Raw genomic sequence first — 15,408 nt, forward strand, 5'->3', positions numbered from 1 at the left:
TGGGTAGCTTTCCCTTGTCACTCCTGTCACATGACATGTCACTTATTTGCGAGTGCCCTGCATGCCATCCTCAAAAGCAAGGTGCTGGTTTAACTGTGTAACCATGACAAGGGGAGGTTGCTAGGAAACTTCTGTTTTTAACCCCGTGTTTAAGGGTCCGAATGTGTCACACACAACTAGAAGAGACCATGGGGGAAGCTGCAAGTACCAACCAGAGGCTTCCCAAACCCACCGAGTCTGTTTGAATGGATCTATTAATATAATATGCTCGGGTGAAAAATGGAATGAGAAAAAGGGTGAGACTCCAAGACAAGAGGTGCTAACTGCAGCCGTCGGGACGAATTAGAGCAGGTGCTCATTTACCGGGGGGGCCACCAAGGGCCTATGGGAAAACCCACGCTTCCTTGCCCAGACCAGCTCTGGTCCCCCGTCAGCAGTGACTCCCCTTAGCTCTTCCATTAAGACAGCTCATGGGCTTATCTCAGGTGCCTTAACGGTTCCCCAGGCAGGAATTAAGTGCTGACATCCCCAACTGCTTGACCACAGAAAACACACGACAGGACCCTCGCTCCTTTGAGAAAGGGTACATCGGACTCCTATGTGATGTCAAACAGGTCAAGGTCCCATCCAGACAGATGAGAGGGTGGGGTCTGCCTGGCGCACACTAGCCCTACTACAGAGCAGCGTGTGCACCTGGGTAAGGTACTTCAGTGCCCTGGTTCCTCGTCTGTAAATGGTAGTAGAAGTGCTTGCCTGGTCCTGGCCAGGGGGCTTATTTGGTTGGACCGCTGTCCTGAACATGAAAAGATTGCAGGTTCAATTCCCAATCAGGGCACATACCTAGGTTGCAGGTTCAATTCTCAGTCAGTACACATGCCTCGGGTGTGGGTTCCATCCCCAGCTGGGGTGTGTGCAGGAGGCAACTAATCGATGTTTCTCTCTCACGCTGATATCTCTCTCTCTCTCCCTTACTCTCTGTCGTGAAAAAACAAACAAACAAACGAAAACCTGAGAGTACTTGCTGTATACCTAGTACGTCAGGTTGCCAGATAAAATGCAGGGGGAATTGCCAGATTACACTTAGTTAAATTTGAACTTCAGGTATCAGGTGAATTTTTAGTGAAAGGATGTCCCCAGTTGAACTGGGCATCCTGGATTGTTATATTGCTGAATCTGACCATCCCATTGGTGCAACTGGTAAGACAGTGCCTGGTTAATTGTAAATTAACCCAAGTTAACTGCTTTGATTGTTAAGCTTTTGGCTACAAGGAACGGGAAACTCACAGCACAGGAAAGGGGACTGCAGGTGTGTTGGGACTCAACTGTCTCCCGTATTTCTCAGGTGCCTTGTGACTTCTATTTCCTGTCTCTTGGAGGCCATATGGACCCTCACAGCTGGATTCTCTTGGACCCATCTTTCTGTTACCTTGGCTTCGTACAAATGTCTGCTCAGTGTGGCCTCCCATCCCACATCTGCGGGACCTAGGAGACTCGGCTATCTTAGTTCGGGATGTTCCAGGAGCAGACCATGACAAGAGGATTCTGGGTAAATAGTTGGATTGGAGGTACCCCACAAACACTGTGGGGTGAGAAAGTGAGACGGAGAAGAAGGAAGTCAATAAAGGGACCATTATCAAGCAAGTTACCACCGTGGGCAACAGACCTCCATCCCGATGGGGAGCTTGGAGATGGAGTTACCCAACGGCAGGCTAAGGAATGTGTTTCTCGCACTGGATCTGCTCGTCAAGGTCTGGACTGCCTCTGGGATATTCGACTCGGGCACTGCTGGCTTGCCTTGTGCATGGCCCAAGCAAGCTCCCACTGCCAGACCGAAGCCCTCCCATGGAGAGCATGGGTGTGCCCAGCTGCTATCGTGAGTGTCCAGAGATGAGGGTGGAGGAGATGTGCCTGGGGCACTGCCAATATCGCCTGCAAGCACCCACCCAAGTTGAGGAATCTATGCCTTGTGTTACAATTCTCAAGGGAGAGCACCTGATTGGTCATGGTCCAGCCAATAAGCTGGTCGGCCCAAGGTCACGTGGTAACCCTCCCTCTAGTCGTCTGAGGCTGGGTGGTCAGAGCCTAGGAAAGTGTCATGACCTTCTCCTTCAGCAGAAGCACTGGGCTGGGTAATTGGTTATCACAGAAACGGGCAAGGGGCCGGGGAGGCAGGGGGACCTCAAAGCACACCCCTGAGTTCTGAAAGGTAATCGTGTTCATGTTTACATCTGAAGCAGCAATCTGTCTCTCGACTCTGCCCGCTCTGGGTCAGGCATCCCAAGACCAGGCCCAGTCAATCTCCGATCCGACCCCTTTCCCACAGCTGAGGCTGCCTTCACCGGCCCTTGTGTCTCCGCCCTTCCAGGCTGACCCAGCACCTGTGTCTTCATGTCTCTTTGGGACATGCTTGCATCTTCATTTGATCAGAAGAACCCTCAGTCCAAAAAAGCAGGTGTGCATGAGGGAGGCAGGGGCGGGATGCTGGACCCTCACACTTGGACTCGGGCTGCCAGCGTGTGGGCCAGCTGGCGAGGCTGGCTGGTGAGGAGCCTCGGGGCAGAAGGCCCGGCCTCCGTCTGAACCGTCTTGCTCCAAATGTCCCAGAAGCCAGATGGTGCTGCTCCCTTCAGTCTCCAGGAGGAGCCTTCAGCAGGGAGGTGAGGGGCCTGCTCTGGGCCACCCACGTCCAACCGGCTGTCCAGGAACCTAAAGTTAATTGTCCTGCTGGTGGCTGAAAGGGACTGTGCCACTGCCGACAGGACCCCTGGAAGGCAGAGGAACAGTGTGAAGAGAACACGCTCCCGACACGGACCTTCCTCTCCACAGGGACCTCTTCATCAAAGAGGGACCGTGCTCATCAGGGATGCTGACTGGTATTGGACCAATGGCAAAATAGGATAAAGAGACCAAAGGACCCCTGGCTGGTGTGGCTCAGTGGATTGAGCACTGGCCTGCGAACCAAAGGGTCGCTGGTTTGATTCCCAGTCAGGGCACATGCCTGGGTTGTGGGCCAGGGCAGGTCCCCAGTAGGGGGCCTCCAAGAGGCAACCACACATTGATGTCTCCCTGTCTTTCTCCTTCACTTCCCCTCTGTCTGAAATAAATAAATAAAATCTTAAAAAAAGAAAGAAAAAGAAAAAAGAAGAGAGACCAAAGGAACACAAACACCCAGGCTTGGCTACTAACACTTTCTGTCTTGAGTCCCACTTCGGGGCTCAGTAGCTCGAACTCTCCTTGGCCCTTCCCAGACCTGAGCCCTCCTGAGTCCAGCCAATGACTCGATGCCACCCAGATGCTTTCTTTAGTCATTAATTGCTTCTGTCACCATCAGGATTGACTCTTCCTGTAGCAGAAGCCACCAATTCTATTGGGTTTACTGAGACTACCGGGACAAATTATCTGCTTAAAGCAACAGGAACTCATTCCCTGGTGGTGCAGGAGGCCAGCGGTCTGAAATCAAGGGGCTGGCAGGACCACGGTCCCTCCAGTGGCTCTGGGGAGCAACTGTCCCTTGCTCCTCTAGTCTCAGGTGACATCAACGTTCCTTGGTGTCATTGGCTCGTGGCCACGTCCTTCCGATCTCTGCCTCCACCTTCACATCGCCGTCTCTTCCTTGTGTTTACTTCCTCTCCACTCCTGTCTCTCAGAAGGATACTTGACATTGGGCGGAGAGGCCACCCGCTGAGTCCAGGATGATGTTGTGTCAAGATCCTTAACATAATTACACCGACAAAGACCCTCTTCCCACGTAAGGTCACAGTCACAGCCTCTCAGGATTCATACGTGGACACATTTTTTCAGAAGCCACCATTCAACCCACCATGGCAAATAATTGAAAAGCTCACTCAGAAAGTATTTATTGGATACCAACTCTATGCCCGGCTTGGTGGGGCTGGGTCTCCTTGGCAATAGCCCTGGCCTGAGTCCTAGTGGGCTGCTGTCCCCACGCACGACAAACTGGACTCAGCAGGTACGTTCCCTTGCAGTTCTGGAATCTGGACATCTGAAATTCAAGGTGCTTAGTAAGGCCATGATCTCTCTGAGATTCTGGGTAGAGAAGCCAGCCTTGTTATCTCGCCCTGGTTTTGGGGGTGGCCGCCGATCCCGGGCACCCCCTGGCTCGCAGAAGCAGCGTTCCAGGGTCTGCCTCTGTTGTCATGTGCCCCCCGCCGCCCCCTGTGTCTGTCTTCACGTCATTTTCCTCTTCTTAAAAGGACGACAGTCAGACTGGATGAAGGGCCACCCTACTCCGCCTTCACTTGATCACATCTGCACAATCTTATTTCGAATGACGTCACTTTCTGAGGTGCCAGGGGTGGGGACTTCAGCGTGTACTTTGGATGGACACATCCATTAACAGGAAGCAGAGGGCGACACACAGTCAAACACATTTATTTGGTGTGTTTCTTGTGTCCTCCTTGCCTCTAGAATAGACTCCACAGGGCATGTGTGAGTGTGGTCTGTTTGTGGATACACTCCCAGTGCCTAGAACGATTCCTAGAACACAGATTAGGCATTCAGGCATCCAGCCATCCATTCATTCAGTCCGTTACAAGAAATATTTATTGCACGTCTGCAAATGTCAGGCACACAAGCATTGTCTTCACCCTCTTTGCTTGCCTTTATGTTCTTTCCTGTGCCTGGCCTCCATCTTGCCACTNGCATGTGTGAGTGTGGTCTGTTCGTGGATACACTCGTGGGAGTGTATCCACGAACAGACCACACTCACACATGCCCTGTACGAAGCCTAGAACAATTCCTAGAACACAGATTAGGCATTCAGGCATCCAGCCATCCATTCATTCAGTCCGTTACAAGAAATATTTATTGCACGTCTGCAAATGTCAGGCACACAAGCATTGTCTTCACCCTCTTTGCTTGCCTTTATGTTCTTTCCTGTGCCTGGCCTCCATCTTGCCACTGCCCACACCCTCTGTGTGCGCCACAGTGCCCACCTCTGGGATGGGACACTGAGCCCACGGGCTGCTGTTCCCCACGGCTGGACTGGCAGGGAGAGCAGGTGGCCCCTGCTGCGTGGCAGGATCACGGGTGGGGCTCTTCCAACTGCTTGCTGCCGCTGTTTGAGGCCGTGCTGCCTGAGGCCAGAGTCCCTAGGTGGGCTCATTTTTAAACAGTGATACAGTTTACACATTCAGCACTTCTGCCTGGGGCCCTCAGAGAGCCAGCCTCCTCCTGCTCTGACAAATTCAGCTTCGTTGCCAGCCTCTGTCAGCTCAGCAGGGGCTTGGCAGAGTCTCACCTTGGAAGTCGCTTCATGGACCATGACAAGACCCGGTCCGCAGGGGTGCGAGGGAGTGCCTCTGCATTCTCTCTCGGGACTAGAGATTGCCGAGTTCACCAGACATTCGCTGGCCACATTCCCTCAGAGTTCTGGAAGTATAGCAAGGTAGAAGCTGAAAAGAAAATCTATGCGTGCACTATGCATACATGTTTGGATTCTGCAGGCGTGTTGCGTGTGCCACTGTGTGAAAGCGAGGGGACTATTGATGGAGCCTGGGATCTGCACTCACTGAGGCCCTGGAGCAGCACACGCTCCCAAAGGGGACTGAGAGGGTGAGTTCTTGAACTTGTCTCCAGTTTCACCAAAGTGAGCTGGAAAGTCGGTGATCGGCACAGCACAGGTGTCCATCAGGGTGGGTGGTGGGTGTTCCCCGTGCTTCCCATAGGGGCAGGTTCTCCAAAATATGACTGCCTCAGGCTTCCCTGGTTCAGAAAGACAGGGGAGAAGGATAGTACAGAGTGTTCTGGGGTTTTCTGCTGGGCCTACTGCTAAAAGACATTGCTTCGGTTAGCACAAGGAATGTTTGTGTTCCCCTTGGTTGAGGTAAGAAGACGAAAGAAAGGGAAAGATGTTGGAGCTGACGCCCCTGGGGGCACCCCTCGGCTAGTGAATAGGACTTGGAGGATAAACAGCCCAGCCTTTTGCCCACAGGGAGGGACAATTCTGATGCACGCTCTGTGCTCTGCCCCAGAGGCCCCCGGCAGGACTGGACCCCAGTCGGCCACTGGGGTGGCCTGCCCGTTAGTCTGTCCTGCCTCCTCCCCTCTCGCCTCGCACACCCTGACTATCCCTTCCAGTGCTTCCCGAGGTGGCCTCCCAGTCATGCCCCGCACACTCTCATCTCGTCTGGTCACCCACTTCCTGCGAAGCTCCAGCTAAGACACTGCGCTCAGCAACTGAACCACCCCAGCGATCTAACCACCGAATCTGTGCTGCGACAGCTCTTTGGAGGCGAGACGAAAATGCTGTCCCTGAGCTTCTGCTTTCCCTGGAGTCCTTTCCTGCTTCCCACCACCGCCCTCTCTCGCCCCACTGGGATCTGCCCCAGGGCAGGAACAGCTGCAGGTGGACGGTTCCTGTTTTATTGACCTGAGGGAGGCAATGGGGCAGAGAGCCCCCAGGAAAGAACTCCTGATTTCCCCCCAAGCCCCTTCCTCTCTCGTGATGCATGACCGTTGGCCCAGCTGCCCAAGGGCTGACCCCAGGGGTCAACTTGTGTTCCTCCCACTTCTGTTCCCTGCACACCCAACCCCCTGGCAAGTCCTGCTGCTGGAGCCTTGGGGACCTGCTTGCAGTCCATTCACTCCTCTTTAGGACACCCCCAACTGCAAGCCACCATTACCCCCTCCCTGGGGCCACACCAACAGCATCCCGTGGACTTGCTGACCCTATTACTCCCTGCAATCCACTTTCCGCACTGCGTCCAGCGAGACCCACCCAGAACGTGAAGCAGATGCCTCCCCCTGCTTAGAACCGTTCAGTGACTCCTCACCTCAGAATAATACCCAGACCCTTTCCCACGGCCCACACGGCCCCAGGACCCACTCCTGCCTTCCTCCAACCTCGCCCTCTCAGCAGTCCCTACCACTCACAGAGCGCTGGTCACCCCGGCCTCGGCTCCTTGAGTGCCCTTGCTCTCCGGCGCCTCGGGGACCTTTAACTTGCTGCTCCCTCTGCCTGCAAGGCCCTTCCCTCGGTTTTCTCATGACGGCGGCAGCTCCTTCGTGTCCATCAAGGCTTCATTCCGATGTGGCTCAGTCACCCCAAAGCCTCACCCAGTCACCCCATCTAGAATGTCCCCTCCCCTCCAGGATATCCCAGAAACCACAGCTGCCTCTCTCTGTGCCGCCCCATCTGTTACCTCGGTAGCAGTGATCACAGACCTACAGTGACCCTGCCTCGTGTGCCAGTGCACTGCTGGCCTCCTCCCCCAGGGCGGAACCTCCATGAAGGCTGGATTCGTTTGTCCCTTGTGCCCCGTCGCCCCAGCCCCTGGACAGGGCCTCACATGGAGTGAGCGCTCAGTAGCTTTTCTGAAGTCATCCTAGCTTATTTTTACCCCAGCACTTAATAGGTAGCCCTGTGCCACGAGCCTCAGTTTCCTCCTGTGTAAAATGGGGATAACGTGGTCATTCCCTTGTAATGCTCCCAGTGCCATCACTCCTTCTGGGGCATTTGGCAAATGCCGGTTTCTGTCTGCCTCTGTCTGGATGCTGTCTGCTGCGTGGACCCAAACACCCGACTGCAAGGGGCTTAAACAATCAGGGGCTTCACTGTGTCACATAATTAGAACACCTGCCCGGGGATGGGTCTCAGCATTGTCATGGCGGGGGGGGGGCGGGGGAGACCCAGGCTCTTTCATCTTTCTGCTCAGCTTTCCTCAGCACGAAAGCCTAGTCCTAGGCATGTCCCTATAGTCACAAGATGGCTGCCACCTCCCAAGCAGAGGTGACAACATCTGCCTGGAGAAGAAGGGCATTTCTGCCCATGCATCTGCTGTTGGTAGGGTAGCATTCCTTACCCGGAAGACACCTCCCCCCGTTGGTCCCATCTCCAGGACTGGGGCACGTGCCCCCGCTTCCGCTGCCGCCGGAGGAGTTTGGCGAGCTGCGTGTGTGCCCAGCCACATCGGCCTCGGTGGGAGGAGAGGACCCAGAGGAAAATGGTGGGTGGGTGTGTGTACTCAAGGTTGCCCGCATCTTCCTTCCCTTTCCTCTCCGCTCTCCCCGTGCATTTCCTGTTCCCGAGGTGCCCTCCCAGGCCCAGCTGGTTTTGAATTAGGGAATCCAGGCCTTTCTCTCAGCTGTGATAGTCCCTGTTTGAACAGGAGGCCCGCAGGTGTTGCTGTGTGGGTGTGTGGGTGTTTCGAGGCCTGGTTGCAGGGAGTTAGTAAGAATGAGATAGAAGAAGATGCAGATGTCGCTGGAGGTGGTGGAACCCCGGGGAGGGGGGTGTGGTCAGCAGGGGCCCAGGCAGAAGCAGGGCTTGCTGCCTGGGGCCAGACCTGCTTTGGGAACAGGACAAATGGGCCATGGGGAGGAAAGGGCTTTCATTTCAGAACCTCAGCTGGACCTCTGCTCTTTCTGCCTGGCCCACTGTCACTCCCTCTCCTCCTGCCTGGCCCCTCTAGACACTGATGCTGCTCAAAGCTCCAGCCTCCTGGGGCCCAGGGTCGGGGGAGCCCTTCCTGGTCCTCCTCCTGTTCCCTGGGCCCCATGCTGCTCCGGAGCCAGAGTTGTGGGAGTGGCCGTGGGTGGGGGCGGTGATCCACAGTCTTTAACCCACTCCAGCCTGAGAGGTTCTGGACCCCAGCAGAAGGGTTCAGGCACCCCCTCCAGACCCGCCATGGAGTGATCAAAGTGCTTAACCCTGGTTTCGAAGGGCTGGAAACCGAACTTTCGTATTACCAGTTAGAGTGGACGTTTGTCTTGTTCTGGCCTCTAGCACTGAACCCCTTTAGTGTTGGTGAGGCTGCCTCTGACGATAGGAGTTGAGAATGCAGGTGTTCCCAGTCCCTGCCTCCCTGGCTGCGGCTGCAGAAGGCCCAGGCCCCACGTACCCAGCCGTCCAGCCCATGGGCTGATTCCTCTCTGCTTGAAACTCTGGGGCGCTCCCTCCGTTCCCAACCGCACACTCAGGGACACTCGCCAGCATGGCTCTGACCATTGTTCACGGCCACGTGTCTCTAAACCAGGTTCTCTGGTCTTCCTAACAGCTCTGCCCACCTTCTTCAGATGTATTTGGGTATTTTCTCCAGCTTTCCTGAGCTGTAATTGACACGCATCATGGTGTAAGTTTAAGGGATACGATGTTACATGCTATTTGGGGAAATGTTTACCCCAATAAGGTTCGTTAACACATCCTTCCCTGCACGTAATTACCATTTTGTCGTTGTTATGGTGACAACGTTTAAGCTCCGACCTGACAGCCTCTTTTGAGTACACAGCACACAGTGTGGGTGACTATGGCCACCACGCTGGACCTTATTCATCTGATAACTGAAAGTTCGGGGCCCCGGAACAAAATCTGCCCGTGTCCTCCACCGCCCGGGCCCCGGAACCCACCCTTCTCCTCTCTGCTTCTACGAGTTCAGTATTTTTAAGATTTCAAATATAAGTGAGATCACGCGGTGTTTGCCTTTCTCCGTCTGACTTATTTCACTTGGCACAAAGCTCTCAAGCTCCAGCCATGCTGTCACGAATGACACGATTTCCTCCATTTTTTTGGTGGCTGAATAATGCGCCCGTGGGCATGTGCATGGGAGCGGGTGCGTGTCTCACGGGTGGGATTTTCCTTATCCACTCATTCCCTGGTGGGCATTGAGGTGGTTTCTGTGTCTCGGCTGTTGTGAAATAATGCTGCGGTGAGTGGGGGAGGCAGAGAGCCTTCCAGGTCGGCATTTTTATTTCCTTCGGACACCTAAAATTGGAACTGCTGAGTCACATAGTAGCTCTGTCTTTAATTTTTAAAGGAACTGCTATACTCATTTCCATAGTGGCTGTACCAATTTACCTTCCCACCACCCCCTTTTCAAAATTGCTCAGGCTGATTTAAGACCTTTGTTTCCTCATATAAATATTAGAATCAGCTCGGCAACTTCTCCGCAGAAGCCTGCCGGGATTTCGCCCTGGACTGCGTTGCATCTGGAGATCAATGTGGGGACAATCGTTATCTTGACAATATTCAGTCTTTTGACCTGGGAACACTGTATATCTCATTTATCTAAGTCCACATTTTTGTAGTTTGCAGCTTACAAACCTTACATATTATTTATCCCTAAGTATTTTATGTTTTTGGTGTTACTGTAAATGGTATCTTTTTTTTTTTTTAAAAAATCTGTTTCTGCATTGTTAGCATATAAAGATTTAAATAGGTAAATAAAGTGCAGTACATTGACCTTTTATCTTGCATTCTAGCTAAGTTCATTTGCTAGATCTGGCAATGTCTTGGTAAATTTTGGACTTCTCTAAGTAGGCAATCATACTGCCCACAGTGTTTTTTCCTTCCCGATCCTTATGCCTTGCATTTCTCTTTCTGGCCTCATCGCGCTGACCAGGATGTTGAGCAGTGAGACTGACGTCCTTGCCTTCTCCGCCATCTTTGGGGGAAGGTGGCCGGTCTCTCACCATGAAATATAGTGTGAGCTGTAGATTTGTGTAGCTGCACTTTGTTAAGGTGAGAGAGTTTGCCCTCATTTCTGCTTGTACAACAACCAGCTGTACAACATCAGGCAAATTCTTTAACAGAATAGAATAGACTGAGTGTTGGATTGAAGTCTGCTAGTGAAAACGTAGGTTCTTTTAATTCTTCCACCTCACAAAAATAGCCATGAAAATCCTCAAGGCTATCGCCTGTGTTGTGGGAAAACCTTGTGCTCAATTTACTGTTTTTCTCCCGCTCCTCCCTCAAACCCTTGCTTCTGACATGTGATTATATAAATAATGTATATTCACAGTAAAGAGCCTGAGCAGAGGTGAGAAGACCAAGGTCTTGCTCTGAATGGAACTTAGTTCCTAGCTCTAGTACACAGACAACAGACAAGCAAATAAGTAAAGCTAAACCAAAAAAAAAATAAAGGAATTAATTCAATAAAGTAAATGCAAGCCCTCTTCCTCCGAGGTCCTGGGAGTTTTAGCAGAACTTGGTTTCTGGCACTGTCACCTCTGAGCCCTACACTTCGGGGGCGATGTCCCAGCTGGCACCCTCTGTGGGAGAAGCCACAGTCACTCCTAAGGGCTGCGTGTGGAGTGACACCTGGCAGCGACTGTACAGAACATGAGAGCTGTGGCACCAGCCAGTGTGCGCTGCTGTGAGGACTAACACAGGTGGGCCTCTTGCAGCAGTGTCTGGCACATAGTAGGTGCTTTGTCAGTGTCTGTTGAATAGACAGCCATCTCCTCAAGCCTCTGACACATGGAGTCAGCCCTTCTGTTGCGCATGGCCCAGCCACCCCGTGGGGACTTTGGGCAGCCACCCGCCGACCCCAGGCGGAGCTGCGTGTGCGTGCATGTGCCGGAGCCATTCACAAATAGTCCTTCAATGATGGTGACAAGCAAGCCTGCTCCAACTGTCATGCCAGGAAAACAGCCCAGGCGTCCCCCGCAGGGGCTGGAGCCCCGTAGGCAGTCACTCGCTCATTAGCATAGCCCTAGCGAGGCGACAAGCGGGCCTCACTGCAGCGGCCTAATCGCCCCACCGTGGAGCTTCACGGTGCAGCTTCAGAATTCAACCCCCACGGCTGTGTGGCCGAGACTCCTGACCTGTGAGAGGACCGGCAGCCGCCCTTGCAGGGGGCTACGCTAGTGCCCTGCTGTGGCTTTGGAGCCGGGCCACCCTGCTAAGCCGCCCGGCTTACCTCATGTGCCTTCCAGCCCCGGGGAAGTAGGCTAAGGCCGGCCTGGGAAGATTATTTGCAGGGAATTAGAGCAGGGGAGAGCAGGATTAGGGCAACTCCCAACCAGTGGCTCCTCTGTAGCTGACATCTGCAAGGAACAGGTGCCCCCTTTCACTGTGGGGGGGGGCAGTGCTGGCAGGAGGGTGTCACTCATAAGCTAGAGGACTCTCTCTGGGGAGGCACCTGTCCCCACCACCCGCTCCTGGCACCTCTGACCAGATGCACCAGCTTTGTGGAGGACAGGCACTTGGCGGTTGGAAATGAGGGGGTCTGAGTGGGTCCCGGCCCTGTGTGACCTGGGCCAGCCACCTTCCCTTTCTAGACCTCTGTCCCCTTACCTGGGAGATGGGAACGCTGGGCCACCTAGCTCCTGAGATACCGAAGTGGAAGGGAGGAGGTTGAGAAGGATTTGGGATTCCTACTGGGTTTGAAGGCAATGACAGCAGAGAAAGAGACTGAATTGTCACCTACATAGAGACAGAATGTGACGAATGAATAAGCGATGAGTGGCAGAACGAACAAATGGAAGAGCCAGTAGGTGTGGGTGGTGTTTGGGGCTGGTAAAGGGCTGAGGGTTTCCTCCCAAGGATGTGGAGACGGTATCACTAAGGACATGTATGAGGGTAAGTTATGTAATCCACATAAAATCGATTATTCAGGAAATTTAAAGAATATAGACAGTAGCATTTATTGAACACAAATCACCAGACATTGTTCTTTGTGCTTTATATCTACGGCCTCATTTAATCCTCACAATAATACAAAGTACATACTGGTACAATCTAAATTTACGCATGGGGAAACTGAGGCACAGAAATATTCAGGTGAACTCCTGGTCTCACTTCTGAGCTCCTGGACCACCACTTCCTACAGCCGCCGAGTGGCTCTGAGGCCAGAGCAGGCCTTGGCCGCCATGGCACCGAGGTGAGGACTGTTGGCCCTGTCCGAGGGTAAGAGTCCTTGACGCCAAGTGGGGTGGGAAAAGGTCTGAGCGGCAGACTCCCTGGCTTGTCCAGTTAGAAGCCCTTGGGGCCCCGTGTCCTGTGCCAGCGGCTCTTCCAAGAGCCAGGCTCACGACCCATCTGCTCTCAGTCGGGAGCCAGGCAGGAGCGCTCCCGCCCCAGGCACCAGCGGCTGAGGCCTCGAAACAGGAGCCTCCATCCCCCCACCCCCGACCCTGGCCCTTCCCGAGCAGTACCTCTCCGAAGTACCTCTCCTCGGGATGGGTGAACACAGAGGCTGGGGGCTGGGCTCTCACAGGATGACAGCAGGGGTGGAAAGAGCCCCCAGTCTGCACAGCGGCACAGGGGCTTGGCAGTTTGGGGACGAGCATGCGGTGAGCTCAAGTCCTCAGGCTGGTTCCAGGACTTGAAACATTAAGAGATGTTTATAAACATGGGAACTTTTTCTCTAAAGACACAATGAGGAATTGTGTACCTATCAATTACACAATCATCTCATTGAAAAAAGATGGAAATAGGCCAATGTGATTAAAGTACTACATTTAGTATAGGGCTCTTCCCTATTTCTTTGTTTTTCTAAACCCTCTATATTTTCTACAATGTGTATTACTGATTAAAGTTGATTTTATTTTGTAAAGGTTTTTATTTTAGAGAGGGGAAGGTGTAGGAGGGTGCAGCCAGGGGGCCCCCAAAAGAAGGATTTGCAATGGGGTCCAAAACTCAGGGTGTCCAGGAAATATTAAAAGTATGGGATGTCCTCACCCCCACAAGTCTGAGCTGGGGGATGGGACACATGGAGCAGGGCCATTCAGAGCTGTGTTACATAGCAACTGTTTGGCAGATAGCCTCTAGAATGGTCACTTAACATATCTACAACCTTTCACTGGTTTCATAGATATGTTAAATAGCTGTGGCCACGCTTTGAGCCAGGGGGATAGGAGTGACTTCCACTCAAGATGTAACTGGGAGGCAATTCCCAGCCCCTGTTACAGTGCCTGCGTGAGAGCTTGGAGGGGACTGGCTCCACGCCAAGGGGACATGCCTGCCCAGACTCACTGTGGCAGCCCAGTAAAGCTGGACGGATATGGTGGTCCTGGCGGGTGTAGCCAATTGCGGGAGGAGTCGGAAATGGGGCTGCAGAGGTAGGTCGGTGTGGGGATTTAAACACAGACACAGCAGCCATTGAGGAGAGAACCGCATGCTTTTGGCCAGAATGGGGACTCCCGCAGCCATGTGACAGAGAATCACCATGTAGCTTTAGAGGAGAGAACCACGTGCTTTTGGCCAGAGTCGAGGGACACCCCCCCCCCCCAGCCATGAGAAGAATCATCATGCAGCTTTAGCAAAGAACCACCACGCAGCTCTCTATTTCTTTTCCTGAGATACGGTACCTTGGCCTGGGCAAAGGGGGAAGAAGGACTGTGTGTGTTTGTGGGTGTTTGAAGGGACTTTGGGGTTTTGATGAAGACATTAAGTCATTACTCTTAAGTCTGTATAACTTGAATAAATAATTCCTTTCCTTTTCTCCAATCTCTAACATGGAGAGCTATAATTCTCTGGCGAAGGGAAAAGCAAACCTAGTCCAGGGGGACCCCAGGAGAAAGTAGGTCAACTAGGTAACATTGTGGGAGCCCCTTCCCTGGCGGCCAATCCAGGAAAACCATGGGAGACCACAGGTGCAGTAGCTTTGTAGTAACACAAGTACTTGTACACGCACAGTACAAGCCTGTCAAAACTAGCCAGGAAGGATCCACCCATAAGAACAGAGTCCCTCCAGCCCGTGAGGTCAGTCTCTGCTTGGAGTTGGCCTGCTCCCACATTCTCTGCTATAAACTCCAGGTGTTCGGTTCAATTCTTTGTCCCGATCACCAAGAACCTGATGACCTGTGCCCATCTGTGACACAGGGAGAGGGGGCAATATCAATGTGTGGTTGCCTCCAGGGCACCCCCTAGTGGGGACCTGGCCCACAACCCAGGCATGAGCCCTGACTGGGTATCCAACCTGTGACCCTTTGATTCACAGGCCGGCACTCAATCCACTGAGCCGCACCAGCCAGGCGCTATTAAACAGTTTTTTTTAAAAAAGCTGTGGCAGGGTGCTGAGGGGGAGTGTTTACTGAATGAAGAGCCCTAAGTGCGGTTTACCAAAAGAATGAAACAGGGCCATCGCCACCTTTCTTAGAAGCAGTGCATTCATAATTAGAGTCCATTAGTCCACGAGCAATGTGGCCTGCAGTTGCTGCCTTTTGGGGCAGTCATCCTTACGGTCCCATAAAATCCTTTTATTGTAAACCTAGAATCCTAGAATTTTCCCCTCCATTAGATGTTTGGGTCACTGGTTTAGAAAGACAGGGAACATTTCATTTTCTTCAATTTTGCCCATTGTCCCAACTGGGCATGATCCCTGTAGGCTCTAATTCTGTCTTCCTGTACAGGAGCTACTTCTAGTCGCAGGCCATTTGCACGTTTTCTTAACCTGTCCCCAATATCCTCAACCAGAATATTAATGAAAATGTCAAGTAGGTGTCCCTGATCTGGGTCGAGTTGCACCTGGCTTGGTGGTGCGTGTCTCCCATCAGCCAGGGACAAAGTAGCTCCTTGTTTATCCCAGGCTGGCTTTTGGTCTGTGCCCAAGCCCGGTTCACGCCTTGGACACATGAGTAAAACAAAAAGGCAAGGAGGGTAAAATGAGGACAGAGCCAGCTGGTTCTGAGGAGCACAGGGCCCTTAAGGAGCAACCTTTGGGCCAC

The 15,408-nt window shown here is 53.0% G+C and overlaps 1 non-coding gene across 1 annotated transcript; it reads left to right on the forward strand.

Annotated features, from left to right (window-relative positions):
- The first annotated feature begins 15,182 nt into the window (after positions 1 to 15,182).
- On the forward strand, positions 15,183 to 15,318 carry LOC118977008 (small nucleolar RNA SNORA48). Its single transcript, XR_005064417.1, has one exon. It is a non-coding gene; the product is annotated as a small nucleolar RNA SNORA48 (small nucleolar RNA).
- Positions 15,319 to 15,408: the final 90 nt, after the last annotated feature.

The sequence above is a fragment of the Sturnira hondurensis genome, unplaced genomic scaffold, assembly GCF_014824575.4.
Source record: "Sturnira hondurensis isolate 20B ecotype Veracruz unplaced genomic scaffold, ASM1482457v3 Scaffold0021143, whole genome shotgun sequence".
Taxonomy (NCBI): Eukaryota; Metazoa; Chordata; class Mammalia; order Chiroptera; family Phyllostomidae; genus Sturnira; species Sturnira hondurensis.